The 18,607-nt window shown below is 38.1% G+C and overlaps 1 protein-coding gene across 2 annotated transcripts in view; it reads right to left on the reverse strand.

The window, feature by feature from the left end:
- The window catches only part of PLEKHG1 (pleckstrin homology and RhoGEF domain containing G1), a 136,237-nt gene that overhangs the window by 106,650 nt on the left and 10,980 nt on the right, over positions 1-18,607 (reverse strand). The window contains exon 2 of one of the 2 annotated variants that reach the window (XM_037391969.1): positions 16,922-16,990. The exons of the other annotated variant lie outside the window; for it this stretch is intronic. The gene's annotated coding sequence lies outside the window, so the exon portion shown is untranslated. The remainder of the gene's footprint in view (positions 1-16,921; positions 16,991-18,607) is intronic. 2 annotated transcript variants of the gene reach the window in all.

Consider the following 18,607-nt stretch of genomic DNA (forward strand, 5'->3'; position numbering starts at 1 on the left):
TTACAGATGTGTGGTAGCACTTAAAGAGCTACTTCTCTTTTTACTTGATGCCCGTGCTTAGGATATCTCTACACACTGTCTTGGAAAAGACAACTTGTGCAAATTCATCATTTCACTACAGGATCAAGTAGTGGAGGAAATGAAACCAAAACAGGCTGCGAGGAAGCAAAGCTGTTGTTAAAGCACAAAGAACCCAATCACAGCAAACAAGACAAATAACATTGAAAACAAATTATAGTATGCAATGTCTTAAATGAATTTGAATTCAGTCCTATGTGTTGAATAAATACCACAGTGATGGATAACATACCAATGGATTCCATTATATCTGAAGAATTTTGTTACTATGGGAGAAACATACCATGTCTGCAAGGATTTTACCTTCTGACACTACCTTTTCACATTTCTATTTCTGTTATGGGAAACTTCTTGACACCCAGCTACAGTGCACTAACACCACCACACTTTATAGAAAAAGGGAAACCACCTTGCCATCCACTTAGTTAGGACGCCAGGCTGCGTATATTACATAGGGTAGTCCCTCCTGAAATCACACTATGATAATAACGAAGGTTTTTCTGGGGTTTGTTTTGTTTTAAATGAAGGCTCTATGGTCCTCTTACAGAGATACTCTTGATATTTTAAGGTCAGTAAAAAAGCTGATATCTATGGGATGAACAAAATTTGTATGTGTTTCAACTTTGTGTAGGGCCAGAGTCAAGGCATGGAGACAGAATGACATCTTCCTAGATTCACATAGCCAGTATGTAATGCAAACCTTGAAACCACATTCATGGACAGCTTGACAAAGAGATAAGGTGCATCCAAAAGCAAATACTCTAAGACAACAGAACAGCCCAATGCTTTTTAAGAGTATAAATACAGAAAGTCCATTGCAAAGTCAGCTGGTTTAGGGATATTTCTTCTCTCCACTTAAATACATGTTTCTGAAAGCTCCCTAAAAAGAGAAGAAAAAAGAAAAGAGAAACACAAAATGCTGCACTGCACCAAATCAAAATTGCAAGTTTTTTCTCTCATGTGCAAGTTTTTCAAAGCACTGCTATTTTTCTTCCAGTCTTGCTAACAACAGAGCAATTAGTATGCATCAACTCCAATTAGACTGTTTTAACTCTTCTATAAAACCTTGTAATATGTTTGTAATGTAACATATGTAATATGTTATTTTCAGGGAAATAACTTCAGACCTTGCTATAGAAAAAACCCACAGAACTTCCAGAAGATCATACTGATGAAAGACAAAATGTCAGTGCTGTCCAGAAGGTTCATTTACTTTGTTAAAAATTTTCCTAAACAATGTTAATTCCAAGTACACAAGAGAGAAAGATATTCTTCCCCTCGATTGTAAACTCTTTTGGAGAGCTGGGGAGGGGAAGGGAAGAAAAGATGCAAAGGAATGTTTGGTTTGGCACTGCTGAGGCTTGTTCATGAAGGGGAAGCCTACTTAAAACCAGGATAACGGATAATTATCACTTTACACATGAATCCTTCGCTACTTTTACGGTGATTATGTCACATTTTGCAAGGAAAGGAATGGGCACAGATTCACCATCAGGAGAAGGGCTTCTACAAACTTAATTTGTGTGTTTCCTTCAACTGTAATTGCCTGAGCACAGTATTACTGCTGAAATGAGAGGTTTAGACATAGCTTTACATTTATTAGACAAGTAATACTCAGTTAGCTTTCCCAGAAATTGTCGTTTGAACAGCTAGCCAAAGTACAGCCATGCATAACAACATTGCTCTGTGAAACACAATTTTTCCCCACAGACATCAGAAAAAAGCCCATGTAATTTTTGACTACAGTAAAGTGTGATTAATGAAAATTCCTGGGATTTTGTTTTCATCACAGAGTATATAACATTAGGCAACAACACAGCAAATAGCTGTATCAATGTCTCAATGTATCAATGGTCAAAGCTTTCTGCCTGGCTGCCCCCCAGGCCTGGCTCAGGCAGCTGACTGCCTGACCGCTTCACAGTCCTCCAGTTTTTCCTTCTCTCTGCTTTGAGGATACCTACATCTGTGTACACGTATATGTATTTATATACACACTGTACACACGGAAAAAAAGAGGAAATTAGACAAACTGACAGTGCTGTGCACGTTCACTTGCAGTTTGCCCAAATGAATGGCTTCATAACTCAGACAGGGATGTTTTCTGTAAATATGCTCCACTATTTATCAAGACACTCCAGAGTGCAATCGTTGAAGCGTGGCTTGCAAACAATGTATTTTCTAGAGCCAAAGTATGCAGTTACCTACGGAATGCTTTGGCTAGTTGTGATGGAGAAAGCAGGGCCCTCTTGCTGTACATTAGCTTTGAATAATGTGTCGCCAGTTCAGCAGAGTTCCGTGACTGCAAGCTTAGTTCTATTTGCTTTTGTGGCATTAAAATGCATGTGCATACTGCAGAGGATAGGGAAAATACATAGTATCAAATAACACTCCTGCTTAATCTCTAGCAAACCACGGGTTTTGTATATACACACATAAGTATAAATACATGCATATATATATATTCACTACAAAGTATATAGAATATTTAATGATGACTAGAAAGGAAATTATTTCATCAACCTATGATCAACACAAGTAGAGAACCTGGGAGACTAAAACTGGTAAAAAAGAAACCACACACAGCAACAATCTCTAACCTGCCACAATTTCCAGAGGAAAGTCAATAACCATTCGGACAGAAGCAGCTGACAAACTGCTGAATAAACATCTCTTTTGCATTAAGATGCAGCATTCTCTAGATAGGGAAACTCCCTCTAATGTCATAACGGAGCTTATCTCCAACATGCTTTCTTAGAAAAGTTGAATTTATTACTAAAGACTGCATCGCCAAATGCAGACCTTCACTGGCCCCAGATGAGAACACTAGGTCCATTCAGCGAAAAAAACAAACCACCAACCACACATGGGGAAAAAATAACATCACTTACAAATGTTATAGTTGGAAAGGTGATCTCCTTCAGCTGTATGTTTTTCTCCTTTCTACATTAGTCTAAAAGACATGGTTTGAACAAATCAGTTGTTTGTAAGTAATTCTCAACAGCTGCATAGTCTGAGTCATTGTGCATTTGACAGGATTTCATTCACCTTCTTAGAAAACAAAGCAAATAACTTAGTTTTCAAACACAGAAACCAAGAAATAACTATTTTGTACTAAAATAATAGTCATCTGACACCTCATGGACAGCTTATAAAAAAGTATGCAATTGTTGAGAGTCTTTCAGAGATTTGTAAGATTCTTGAAACAACTCTAGCAATTCTCAGCTTGTGCTAAGAGAGACCCTTCTTTGGTGAACTGCATGTTTGTTTGTAGCTTTCAATAAGACAGAATAAAAATCACCACAAATCATTTAGTGCTTCAGACTGAAAATTATTTCAAGGACAGCGATCATTAAGAAACATCATGTTCAAATACAGGTTAGTAAGGGGTAGTCAAAAAAGGGTTTCCATTAACTTTACTCGACAGTTTTAGAAGGTGTTAAGATCACAACACTTCTATACTGACACTTTTCACATAGGAAAGGAGTCCAAATTCTCCTCTCTCCACCTTCTCCACCCTCTTGGACCAGTGATGAAGGTCACCTTTCTTAATTCTCCATTTTAACCACACTGAACAGTGAAGCTTTTTCTCCTTCTATATAGTTAGCAGAGAATCAGAAACAAATCATGCATTCAGCAGTCAGCTTTCCCTGCTCTAGCTGAGATGCCAGAATTACTGTTATCCTTTATAGGGATGTGTCTCTTCCTATCTATTCCCACCAAGTAAAATTTTACTGGAGTGAAAGACTGATCCCATGTGTACTTCAACACCACTAGAAGTCAGCACAAAGGGTAATCAAGTATTTAATTTCTATCCTGAAAAAGAGAAGAAATCCTGAAAATTTATTTCATTTTATTTTTTTTATTTGCTGGTTATGAAAACCAGCAAACAGCTACATTAAGGAATTCAGTTCTCCTTAATTGAAAACAATCAATATAATTCCCCAAATTATGGAAATAAGTTTCAAAGGACATGTAAATACTATGCACTGCATTAGACGTGTGGAGGGTACAAATAAGACAACTCCACAAATCACTGTACATGAAATTCTACAGCAAAACTGTAGATGAAATCTTACAGCAATAAGAAACCATCAGACACGCTTCCTTCATTTTTATAACACGTATATCAACACTGTGGTTCCAAACACAACGAAAATTCATGATTGACAGTGTTTTCCCACTGGCAATGCAATACACCTCTGCAGTACAATAGAGATGGGTACGTCCTTCCAGTTACTTCCATTTATATAAACACAGAACGTAAAATCAGGGCATCAGGATACAACAAACAACTCCTGAAGAACCTATTTTTAAGAGGCAAAGCTTTGTATTTTGTTGGCCATTTGATCTAGTACTGGAAATTAACACAAATAAGACCCAGGTGGGAGGGGGATTTCTGAATAGTCTTGACTAAAGCAAATATTCAAGGGGATATTACTCAAGTCAGTACCAAGAGCTTCAGCCAGTTTCCAAAGCCTTTTGAATTCTTAGAGCTAAGCCTGATGAATTCAGATGAAAGTTCCTTTTCTTCCACTCTTAAGGGAAGAAATAACTTAAGTGAACTTTCTGCAAAACAGCCTCCCAAGTTCAGCAATTGGGGAACAAACCTAAAGCTCTGCCAAGACACACAACTAAGCATTTATAAACCTTAATGGTTTATTCAATTATTAAGTATGGATGTACTGAACCAAAAAACACAGAGGTATTCCAGTAATGCTGTTTCAAGTTACATAATTCCACCCCTGGTACATAAAAATCCCAGTTCCTCCATTCTTGCTGCCTAGCCCACATTTTGTACTCCGAGGAACTCGGGCACTCAGGGCGCATACTAACGACAGCAAGTTCCAGCTGAATCCGGTGAGAGGCAGGGCTAGGCGAGGACACCACCTGGCCCTGCCTCAGCTCTGGGATGATGTCAGACTATTCAGCAGAGCAACGGGGGGGGCGGGGGGGGGGAGGTGAAGAGAGAGAGAGAGAAAAAAAAAAAAGTCCCTGCTGTATTTCATACGTGGACAAAGGGCTGTGTATATTACCACAAAGAGCAGGAAACCCCTCTATCTCACCAACAAATAAGACTCTGCAGCCCTCCAAGCCTTACCGCATTTAGGCAAGAGGAGTAGGTGGAGGAAAAAGCATTTGCTCCCTTTAGATTTGATGACAGTTACTCCATCTCTCTCCCACCCCGTCTGTCTCCACAGCCTGTGTTGTATTCCTGGGGGTATCATCAAGCCGCTATCACCTTTTGCCCAACGGTTGCCACTGTGTGCTGACCCACCAGGGCATGTCAATTTAGCAAGTGCCAAGCCAGTTCCAAATTCTTCTTTTTTCTTTATTAAAAAAAAAAACAAAAATAAACAACTAACTTTTCCTTGGTTCCTAGCTCCTCCATTTATCCCTACAAAACAAAAGATCCAGAAATCACTTTAAAATAAATAATAGCAGCTCTGCACAGCAAGCTTATGCAAGTGAGGGACTAAAAAGTCTGCACAGCAGAGAAATGCCATGCTGACTGAGGAGAAGATGCGCTCACATGAAATAAAGTGATCCTTGATTTTCCAGACAGTGAAGACACACACAAGATCGCTGGACCAACCAGCAGATTCTCTGATGCTGAATAAAGGCTGAGCTCATGTTGCAGAATTTCGTCATTGGAAACATGAAGGCTATTCTTAAATTAATGCATCAGATGCACCCAAAAAGCACCTCTGGGTACAAAAGCAAGCTGGGACCAAATAGGCCACATCTTTGCTAATGAACCACCTTAGTCTCCAAAATAGGGTGCATAAAAACCATCTCTCAGGAGTGATGGCTGAACTGGACTGGGGACTGAGCTATGCCTGGAAACTGTCTGGGAAGAAGGCTAGCTGTAATTTCCACAAATCATACCAGCAAACACGACCATCACAGACCATCTTCTTCCAGGCCTGGCAACATTCTTCGGCCCATCTGAATTTAATACAGATGTAACCTCATAGGACTCCTCTCTCAGGCCACCTACGCTCATAAACTTTCCTGAAATGTAGTTTTGAGCACTTTTAATTTAATTCCATTACAAACTCCAAAGATTCAAAGAACTCTGAATGGAGAGCCATACACCGGTATAGAAAGCCGAACAGGCTGGGGGAGGTGAGATAAAAAAAGACAACCATGCTCTCTGGAGAGCAGAAAGTATAATTACATTCAACAAAACTACTCTTCTATTATGCATATGCCACTGCCAGTGGGCAGGGTTCACTTCTACCTTTCAGTCCCGACCTTTACAATGGATCAGATACAAACTTTCCAAAAAGCAGCAGTGTCTTCTGTCTCTGTACCTGTGGCCACCTTTCTCTGCAACATCTCAGCTCCCGTGTAGCCCAACAACTGGTAGATGCCTCCTTCAGCTATGTTGGAGTGAGAGTTGTCCCACAAGGAGAGTTCAGAGGGGGTTGCCCAGCTCTCCTGTAGCAAGAAAAGTCCTCTTACTGTTCCAGACACAAGTCCGATGTTTGGGCATCCTCATGACACTAGCAGGCTAATGCCAGCATGAAATGTAAAGCAGATCCTTAATGGAAGGGAGTTTTTTGTGGTTTGAAGGGTTTAGGGTTTTCTTTCTGAATCCAACTCTAGCACAGTTTAAGCAAAAGCCATTAAAGTTTGGGAAGAAGCTGCAATGAATCATAATTATTACAAAACAAAGGCCAAATTTTTCAAAACTGGTTAGCCATTTTAATATTGACCCTAATATGTGGAAAATAGGAACCCAAGACACTGAACGAAAATAACTCTAGCGTAGGTTGAAGTAACTACCAAACTTCAACATTAACTGTTATTTTTGAGTCTTTAGAGTCTTACACCTAAACATAAGAAAAGTTTGGTCTATTTTAAAATACATGTCTGTGTGGTGCTTCTGTCAAGTTATTCTTATTATTTGGCTTTATTTGTAAAATAGATGGGGGAGGGTGGAGATGGGGACCAAAGCAAACAAACCAACCCAAGGAACAAGGCTGGGATTATCTAAGCCCTGGAAAGTTGAATTAACGTAACTTTTATAATGTGTCTAGAATAATTTTGTCTTTTTCCAAAGTCAGCTGTTGGCAAAAATTTACACACAAACCCACTATTTGTTTAATTTTTTTGTTATAAAAATTATTTAAACCGGATTACCTGAAACTACCAGCTTCAAATCTCTGAAGCTGAAGATTCAGCATATTCCTCTAAGGAAGTGAACTGCTTCACTTTTCAGAGAAGTAATTACAAAAACATAAGTCCTCCTTTTACAATCTAACCATGTATTAAAACTGAAATAGATAATAAAGTCCATTTCAACAACACATATGTTTTGTGGGCTGTTACTGCAGCTTTGCTCTTTTTTCCACCCTTCAAGGACTCTATCAAAGATCTACTTTAACTGATGCGGCAGACTGCTCATTTGGCAAGATTATAAGACTATACCAAGAGAAATAGAGGTTTTCAACCTTTCAAATGAAATAAATGGAAAAAAAAAAGGTATTGGGAAGAACACTAAAATGCCCTACAGATTCAGAACTGGAAGGAGATGGCACACAGCTTCCCCTGTGCCTGGTTATCAGGGAGTGTTCTACATCCTACTTTTCCTCTGTGCCAGGAAGTCTGCTTATTCCTAAATGTGAGCCTGCTACTGTAGGCTGCAATGAAAACCCAACATCCAAATATCATTAATTAAGCACTAACACTTATATACAGTATGAAATACACTTTGGAAGTCTTCCACCCTTTAATTCATCCTATCATATCAAAACACCATGAACATTGGCATCTTCAAGACATCTACCATGAACAGCATCTTTGGAAGTACAATTTTGCAGTCCTAGATTAACATATAAGAACCATCAAGGCAAAACAATTTGTTTACTTTTAGTGATAAAGATCAATGGCAGGAAGTACAATACTATAAAGATATTAAAATATTTGTATTATGCCTATTTATAAATAAATGTATATTTACATTATGCTTTCCACATACACAGAATGAAGTACGCATTTTTCTATCAGTATTGCCAATCCATTTTAAGGAAACCCCCCAGCTACCAATCTCTTTTCCAGCAAGCATGCAGCAGGCTTGTGTCACTCACCTTAAAGACCAATATGCAAGCAAGCAGGGAAGGAATAACTCCCTTATTTATACAATTATTTACACTACAAAATTTGCTCAATTATCTATAACCTTATGGCTGATAAGTGTACAGATAAAGCAAAATGTTATTTGACAACATCAAGAAATGTATGCCACTGTCAGTGTTGAAAAGCTGCAAAATGAGTTCATGAGAATTACGGCTTTAGGCATTTAAATTACATCCTGGGCTTTAACCTAGGTATGTAGAATGAGTAACAACAGGGACAAAGAGCTAGGGACTCTTCTGATTGTCACACATGCCCTGCTGCACCATAGCAGATGCAGCACAATGGCACTTGTGCGGGGCTCCTCCAGTCCCCAAAGTGAAAAGAGTTTGAATTTTTGCCCCTCATCTCTCCTGGAGCATGGAGGAGTCAAATCAAGCTTTTCTCAGGTATGGAGAATAACTTGAAAACAGAAAATAACACTGAATGGTAAGCTTGGTTGGTAGGGATTTTATATATTTTTTTTATTATTATTATTTTTTTTGCGCTGAGTACCCTCACTCCAGTGGATAAGCAGTAAGCTTCCACCCCTGGAAGACAGTCCTCTCTCACACACACACACAAATTACCTGAATTTTACAGGTCCATCCAGCTTTTTATTCCTTTGTTCTAATCATACCAATAATACAGATATTAAGGTTAGCACAAGTGTGTTACCACAGGCGTCACTGCGTCTCAAAGTCTGCTGGACATTAACAACCCAGCAGATGGTCATTACTCCAAACTCCCCATCCTCCACCATCATTAATTCAGGAGCAAACTCATTTCAATGGGCCAGACCCAATTCATAAAGAACTCATTGTCCTGGCCAAATTAATAGCTTTAGATCTTGTGGTACCAGATGTGCTTCAGAGAGACAATAACATTTTAAATTATAATGTGCTGTTTAAAATCCACTTCATTGTCATTTCTCATAAATATTGGTATATGAGGAAAACTTTAAAACCATGAACCTATTTCCCAAAATAAACACAGAAAACTGTATTTTTGGTTTTGATCAGATTCTAGACAGATTTGGCACAAGTGTCTCCAATTATCCTGCAACACACTTATCAAAAGCTCTCTACTCTGCAACTAAGTGGCACATAGTCTTTTGAAAGGTTTCACTCTAAAGATTAATAAACACTCAACATTGGGGCGTTCAATAAAGATACAGGCAGTTATAGTGCTTATTACATGAGCAACACTGTTTAGACCAATATTAATAATAATAACCATAATAAACAGGACACATCAAATTTGTAAGAAGTTGGAGAAGGTCTTAAATTCATTGATACGTCATCAGTGAGAGTTCTAATACATGTCAAATGAGTAACAAAAGGAATAGAAGGAATCATCATGACTTGAGTCACATCATGTCTGACATTTGTCAGACTGTTCGCATTAAAACAACAGAAGAATCTCTTCCATAATGACAATTTGCAAAAATGAACATCAGTACACTAGAAGCGACTAGCAAGCTATCTTTCCAGTTTATGGAAAAATGAAAAGTAGAATTTTGAATATATCCATGTTTTTTGTGAGGAAGAGGTAGAGACCATTGAAAGATTGTAATCCAAATGAAAATAATTAAAAAAAGACAGAAATTTCCAGAGAGATTGTATTCACTTCAGTTTAAAATTATATTATTTTTCCATGTAACTGAATGACATTTTCTTACAGTCCTGTATCTCAAGAACTTCTCTTACTGAAGTTTAATTGAAAACTGTTTGTGCAAAATACTGTTTTCAATAAATTGCTATTTTCCAACAAAATATTTTTAGCTGAAAAATTCCTAACTGGCTTCACTTTTAAAATCATTCTCAAGTGTGACATTTCATAGAGTCCGATGCCTTCCCTTACTGAAAAGACTACATCATGTATTTTAAAAGATACCCAGTGACCTTCACGCTGGCACAAAGCAAGCAACATTAGTGTTTAAACCTGTATGTATGGAGGGTATTTTTCCCAAGTAATCTATTTCCACAAGGAATAAACAAATATAACAATTATGATTTTCAGTTCTTTTCTATTCTACCTTGAAAACAGGATTAGAAGCTACATCTCCAATAATCTTTAACCTCCATTTGATCACAGAAGACTGTGATACTCAAAGTATACAACTATCCTTACTAAGTAACTTCACACATTTGAATTACGTAGTAAACAAATACAATCCAAGCTAGGTTTACCCCTGAAGTACAGTTTAAAGCTATGGCTGAAGGAAAGCAGTTAGGGCTGAAATGTCTTTAAGGGTAACAAACACACTCTTGGGAGGTGACAAGGAAGTGAGAGGAAAAAAAGAAAAATCTTTTAAAAAGGAAAACAAAGAAAATAAGGAAAATCTTAGTTATGTCTCATACCAAATTCCATACTGGTATAATTTTTTAATTACAAAAGAAGCTCATTAATTGAGAACAAAACAGCATTTGATATACTGTACTTATGCAACTGAAGCTAAGTATGCAAAGGTGTTTTTTCTCATGTATTAAATATTTTTTCAGATTCCTACATAACGTAACTAATAAAAATATTTACTTTTACAAAGGGTCAAGTGGACAGAACATAATTCTCCCAGAAGGAAACCAGATGTTTAGTATCTTCAAAGCGATGACCATGCTGATAAAAGCAGTAGCTAATCTTTCTTTTAGAGGTTGAAGTTTCTTTTACTGAGTTGCTGTGTATTATGCTTTAATGAATGTCTGCCTCAACAGACATTTTAATAGGATTTTGGTTTGTGTGTATAGTCATCAATGCATCAATACTCAGAGATGTCTGAAAATTTTGTAAAACAACCTACAGGCCTGCTCTAAGTCATATATTGCATCTTTAGCTCGGGATGAAAGAACTCACATCTATTCCCAAAGCCTGAATTCCATAATAAAAACATTTTAGCAACTGGAATACATTGTCACACAAATATTCAAGAGTTTCTCATGAGTCAAGAAATGCAGAATACTACATCAATGTAGTGCTTAGAACTGCAAAAATCTCAAATTAACAATTTACTATCTTTCTTAAAACCCGCCATAACGCATTAAGAGATCAATGAAATGGAACTTACAAAGACTTGAGCAAATAGTTTTCAACTGATTTGGTGGGTTTTTCCTGTATTACTTGGCTGGTGCCATGACTAGTATTTAGCTACAACATAATGCTTGCCAACAGATGCAAGATAAGTCTGAAATCCTTTGGGGACAGGCTAAACATTTAAAAGGTTTTGGAGGCATGAACAGGGTCTCTGTGTATCTCACTCAGAAAGGAAAAAGATTATTTAGTTTCTTAAATTACCTTTAGACAAACCTAATGAAAAAAAAAATTGAAAAGAAAAGGAAAAAAGAAGAAGAAGAAAAAAAAAGAGCAGCCTTACCACTAGAAAGAAGGGAAAAAACACACCTAGTTTAGAATTGGTTTTATGGCACCTGGTTTTCCATTTTCTGAAATCTGATCTGATCAGGGAAAAACAGCAATGACAGAAGTTTAACCTTATCTATGCTGGATAATTACACAATTGATTACTCCGCACTGTCTGCAAAGTTAGAGTGGGGGTAGAAATCCGATCAAAGGAAGGGTCACAGTTTTGACACCCAGTTTGCCAACACCATAAAGGCATATGTATCACTGGGGCATTAATTGCAGCACGATTCATTTATGGTATCATGAATTTTGTATTTAGCTATGTTGATGTTGACCTACAGCACAGTATATTCTTGCTTACTTTTCTCATCTTTATGGCCATTGTATAACTGTCATTTGAAAAACCTCTTTAGCTTAATGAAGGCTGTAAGCTTCCAGCTAAACAGTACCTTATGGATACAACGTTGTACATCTCAACACCTCCTTTATTAAGTGATGGGGACTCTCTCTTAAGAGGACAGGGACAACAGCTCTTGAGATGGCAAGTGACAAGATAAGGGCTGAAAAAAAAAATCCCAATTTTATCCAACATACATCAGAAACCCCCAAGAAAGAGGGTAGCACTACCCAGTGTTAACTTTCAATGTTAACAGCTTCATCCAAACTCAACACAAGCATTACCCCTCACTTTAAGCACCAAAATATTTAGTCTGCGCAAAAGCTGAGTACTGGCACCTTGCTTACAAGAAATGCTGCAATTAAACATGATAAAAGAAAAAGGAAGGAACAGAGGACAACAAAGTGGTAAGGACTCAGATTTACAGAGCTCTTTCAATTAAGTGTTTTTCCAAACACTTTGTGCGGCAAGAAAGAACAAAAAGATAGCCTGTCAAGGCACACTCAGGGTTTGCAGAGTGCATCCCACTTTCACTCACATCTTTAAAATACAGGAGACAAAAAGAAAAAATAAGTTGCGAAAAAACTGGCTGGTGTGATGCAGAGGACAAGCTGTGGTACACTCCACTACCATACCATAACTGCTTCACCCAGCTGCTTTACTGACCCCTCCCAAGCATTTCCCCAGATATTTGTCTTCCATACCTTCAAGTCCCCTTCTTCTTCCCTGCCAGATCCTTTCCTGTCATTCATCCATCCCCAAAATTTCCCTCTCTGCAGTCTGTCAAGCCAGGTAAAGAGCTTCTCCTGGCTCCATCCCCAGCCCCTCTCCAAGGCAGCAGAAGCCCACCACAGAGCTCCCCGGTGAGTTCCTCAGCATTCCCAAGACTTGTGCTACAACCCATCAAGCAAAAGATAGTCAAACAGGAGATGGTCGGCAGTATCAGACTTAGAAACTACATCCTAGAAATTGCAATGAAAGCTGTGTGACTGGGTCAGCTTTTGGGCCCTCTGTGTGAGTGCTATTTTGTTTTACTCCTTTGCCAGAGGAAGCAGTCTTCAGCATGATTTTGGAACATTATACTTACAACCCAGTGACTATACTATGAAGACAGGAGTCATTACCTACATCATGCAATCAAAACACAGTACATCCCTGAAATCTTTGCAAGATTTTTTTTTTTTTTTCAGAAAATACACCTATTTGGACAATATAAACAGGTCATTCTGTTCCAGCATGCAACTTGTTTTTCTCCTCTGGCTACACCTGTGACGAAGGAACAACATGGTCACATGTCACTCATACCCCCTTCTATTAACTAGTCCTGAACAGGAAAGAAAAAAAATAAAATAGTAGTCTTCAAGACAATCTCACTGCTATACAGGATGCTCCCCAGAAAACAACAGATGTGCTATAATCATTACTGCCCATTCATTTCCTTTCTGTCAGAAAGAAAGCAGCAGTCATCAATTAAGAACCCCTATCTACTGGACACAAAAGGAAGTATACACTTTTCCTTGGTCATTTGACCATAACAATAGGAGATGGCAGCGGGAAAGGACTGACCGCTCTGAGCGAGCCTGGGGGGAAGATGGGGATTTGTGAGCTTGGTTTTTTTGATTTTTTTAAAAATAAAGGTAAGAATTTTTATACAACAATTTAATATACAAATGTTTTAAAAAACAAATCGCTTTGTCTATAGATTACACAAAATCCTAATTATATTATTCCTGACTTTGTGCAGATAATTCATTTAATCTTTTTTACAGCAGAAAAATCCCACACATGTGAACTGACAAGAGAATTAAGCAGCATCTGGAAAAACTGTTTTATCAATTAACAAAGCCTTTCTTTAATTAGTTACCATGATTTTTATAAAACCATTAGTCTAAATGTACTAAGTGTTTAGACTTTCAATATAACACTGGCATAAGTTATTTGGATTAGTATTTTTAAGAAGTCTAGTCACATCTGTGCTGTGGATCCTTCTATTAAAGTTTACATTCATTGGTCAGCTTCACCACTCTGAACTAGAATGACAGCTTTCATATAATTGCCAAGAACAGAAAACCCTAGAGATGCACTTTGTAGTCAGAAACAGACATAATATAATCAACCACAAAGGGTTTGGGGAAAACGTATTAAAAATTGCTAGCCTTAATTAAGGTATTAGGCCCTAATCTAGCATGCTAAATTAAACCCTGAATATTCCCATGGATACTAATGCAACTGCTCTAAGAACCTGGTAGGCACTTCCCACAACAGGAAAGCGTTTACAGGCCTTCACATCGCATCTGAACCCCTATTTTTGCCCTGCACCTCTGCTCCATTGTATACCAAAAATAGAACAGAGTTACAGTAAAGCTCACACATGGGCATGCATCGTTCCTCTCCACCCCCACACAGATTTTCAAGCCCTCATACCATTAAAGACATGGCCTAAACAAGGCATTCAGTGATGCACAGATGCTTGAGGAATTTTTTTTTTTTGTGTAGTGACTTTAAGCATAAACACGCTGCATGCAAAAACTCATCCTGAATTGCTAGACCAAAGTATATTGATCTGATATTTCCTACTCTAACAGATGTCACTATTTTAAGAGCTGCTGAAGTCTATATTCATTCTTTTGAATGACTAGCATATTATAAACACCAACTCATGGAAACAATTAAAAACAGACAATATTGTTATATAGATCAAAAGGATAATGGCAAAATATAAACAAATTTCATAAAATGTTTCACCCACCACGACCAAAAGTTTTTCAGAATGAAAATATTCTTAAAACCTCTAGATTTAAGTCTGCCACGTGAAAGAAATTTAGCAAAATTACTGGTGGTTATCTGGTTCAGATTTAACATCTGTCCCTCAAAGCTGTATCTGCCCAAAGCATTAAGCTATTCTTTTACAGAACACCACTCCTCACGTTTTAGGGTTCTTCTTTTTTCCCATGAAATTAATTCCTTATTAAAGGCACTTCATCTAGTCCTTGAATGCTTTATCCCATTAGTTGAGACCTCCACACACACTACAGTTTTGTTGATACAACAGTTTTCTGATGCACTTCACAGTGAACGCTTGTCTGCTATGGATCCCTGGGAAACTTATGAAATCCTCTGCCTCTTAGGACACATACACAACCCATGTTTTATCTCTGCTTTCAGAAAAGAGGTTATTTGAGTCTGACGGTCTGGTTTAGCTTTTCTGTTCATCATGAAAACATATTAAAATCACTGCAACTCAAAACCAAGGCCAAGCAGCACATTTGAAATGAAACTGAAATCAGAGACAGGGGGAAATCTGTGCAAGTAATTCACTTTCTAAGGTCACCAAGCAAATGCTTCACACACATTTGGGTCTGCACATATTTCAAGCTAAATAATTAAATTTATTTTTTTTGTGGAACCTAGGAATATACAGCCTCTCCTCATTCATGGACAAAAAATATAATAGTTAACTATCAGCAAATAACACACATAACTAGTGTATTGAATTTAGGTCATGCCAATTATTTTTCTCCAATCCATGTTGAAACATGCAACCTTATTCAAATCTTGCTATTTTTAGAAAATACTGAAGAGGAATTTCTGGTTTTTCCTCTCTCAGCCCCTGCAAAATGTTTTCCTACTTACAGAGATGGTTCTCCCTTGGATCCAAAGGAAGTAAGAGCTCACTAATGTTTGTCAGATGTAAGCTTCAGCTGAATGCTACGCAGTCCCGCTAGCTTCTATCCATTAAAGCTATGCAATCTCAAAGCATTGGCAACTTTATATCTGATCCATTCACTTAAATTTTAAGAACTTTTTAATGCAATTAGATCATCAATACATGCTACAAAATTACATTACAAGCCCCACTATGAGTAGGGTAAAATAATCAATATTTTTAATTAGCAGTCTAATATAGCATATTAGTATTCCTTCTGCAAGTCACAGAAGCCAGAGTGGCAATTAACATAATGTACTACTTTTTTAATATTATTATTTATTTTATTTTATTTTAAACTAATCCATGCTACACTGATTGCAGCATTAGCACTGGAAGGAGTGAATGAAGTTATTTGTAAGTGACTGAGTTTTTCCAAATAGCAGTGTCCATGCTGTTACCCACAAAGCCCATCACTGAATGTCTATTTTCTTCAGAGAGAAGAAAAGACTCCTTTGGGTTGGCACCAGAACTGAGGAGGAAAGAAGGGAGAAAGGGACCCTGCTTAAAGCCCTCTTCTTATTTAATATTTTCTATGGAGTGTCCTGCCAGCCTTATTGTGAAGATTTCTGGAATGTCAATTTGTTTCAGATAATCAAATGAGTGAAATCAGTTATTACAATCAAATAACGTTTCCACGGCACCTAAATCTGCTTTTCCTATGCTCTCAAGTTCCCCAGGTCCTCCAAGACTTGAGTAGCAAAAGCACATAAACAAGACTAACCCCCTAAAAAAAATAAAAAATAAACTATGAAAGATCAGTTTCTTTTCAAAATGACATAGAGAAACATAGGAAATCTCAGGAGAACAGAAGTCCCAGATCTCCCCAGCCCCATGGAGAGACCACTGTTTCTCTGTGACAGCAGCACTTATCTACCTCCAAAAGGATGGACTCAAGCAACCAAGAAAAACTTCAGCTACAGATCTTTAGCAGAACTTCAGTTACAGAAACAAGTGTTAAACCGGAGGACTTAACCTCCTGTAACTGCTTAGGTGCCCCAAAACTTCAGCTTAATTAGCAGAAAACCCCGCTAGCGTGCACATCAAGAAAAGCCACCATCTTGGCTAGCCAACACTGCAGGCCCACACAGGCCAGCGGCCTACCACCAATCTGCGTGCTAACAGTCTCATGGTTAACTTGAGGTACCTTCACTGGACACCAACGGTAATCACCTCAGCCAGAGGCACTACAAACGTCACTTCTTACTTTCAAAAAGTTAAAATAATAATAACAATAAAATAAATTTACCTGGTAGAGCGCTCACCAAATAAATCACTGTTCGCTTAGGCAAAGCGAGGTCGGTTTTCCTCTCCTCTGTTGAACCTCTGGCATTCTGCAGAAAGGAGCGTAGACATTATGGAGGTGGAGGAAGGATAAACGGGAGCACAGCTGTGCATGCAGCTCAGCCGGGGGCCACGCTCACCCTGGCTCGTACCCTCTAAGCCACCTCTCCCTGCCACCTGCCCAGCTGCCTTAAAGAGTAGCCAAATAAAACATGGCATGGGCTGAATCCAGTTCAAACAGGCTAAAGGGTCAGATTTTGAATAGGAGTTAGACACTAATGTGATTCCGAAAATCCCATTAGGAGTCTTACCACCTCTGTGAGTGCCTGCCAACGTGTCTTTAAAAACCTAGACCAGACTGTTTGTCCATGGTGGCACCGTAAGTCTGTGGCAGAGCAGAGAGGTGCTGCTGGGCTCCCAGGCTCTAAACCCCAAAAGCTTCAAGCCATACCTCTTCTGGAAATTGTGAGCACTCATTTTAAACTTAATTATCTTTAATACCTGGAAACCTCTATCCAAATGAACGCTCACTTTCCTGGTGAGCCGCAGAAGGACACATCTCCAGCCGCTAAGGCAAATCAGAGCCATGGGTCACTTTCTGAGGTCTGTCCAGTACATGCATCTGATCTAGGTATTTTCACAAGGTCAATGAAGGATGACAGCCAAATGAAAATACAGTTTCTTCTACCACTTCACAAAAAGCAGCTATTTAGATACAACTGTGGTGCAGCTTTTTCTAGCAAAATTTTTTAACCTACTTTGAAGCCTAAAAAATGCAGGATTCTTGATCTAATGAGTGAAAGAATTAATTTCCTTTGCTAAACGTGTAACCCTTGCCAGCTTCAGAACATTTAGTGGAACATCAACTGGGAACTGAATAAGGATACTTTTTTATTATTTTCATTTTGCTAAGCCATTGCTTTACGTTTGCTTGTTCTAGAGGACCCCAAGACCAGTATACCTCTCCTTCTGAGCTAATACAGTGCTATGCGCTCAGCCAAAGGTGACAGTGAAGAATCCACAGAAACAGAACATCAAATATTCTTGCTCTGAACTTTCAAGAAGCTATTGAATGTAAGACTGGATTTTATATTTTTCCCTTTTTTATATCACCATAAGGCCTGTTTATATACTTGGAGTGGAAACAGTGCACATTCAGCTGCAATTGATTTCCTGTATGGTAAAATACCTCAGGCATTCAGCTGGCTGAGAGCACTGCAGAGGCCTCTTACCATCACCAGTTTTTTGAGACCAGGAAGCTCTGCCCCATGCTTATTCTTATGCCAGAATAAATAGAGGCCCTGCCGAGTGTCCAAGTTAATTTGGTCTAGGGAAACCAAATCATAAACAGGCAAAAATTTTATATTTAAAAAATCCATTTTTAAATATTGGCCTGCTTTCAACAGTAATACAATCAATCCAATCTTGTTAATGTGGCATAATGTTCATCTACAGATGCGTTTTTTTAAAATTCAAAACTACTCCATCTGAGAGGTGGTTCTTTTTTCCTTTTTCTTTTTAAATGAAATAGCAATATTTTCTCTCACTCAGCTGCTATATTTACAGCAGTAAATTAACACTACAAGGCAATTTCACTGATTAAAAGAGCTTATTTTTCCCCCTTTGATATCACTAAGTGACAATTATAACAATTGTATTTATTGCAT

The sequence above is a fragment of the Falco rusticolus genome, chromosome 6, assembly GCF_015220075.1.
Source record: "Falco rusticolus isolate bFalRus1 chromosome 6, bFalRus1.pri, whole genome shotgun sequence".
In the NCBI taxonomy this organism is placed as follows: domain Eukaryota; kingdom Metazoa; phylum Chordata; class Aves; order Falconiformes; family Falconidae; genus Falco; species Falco rusticolus.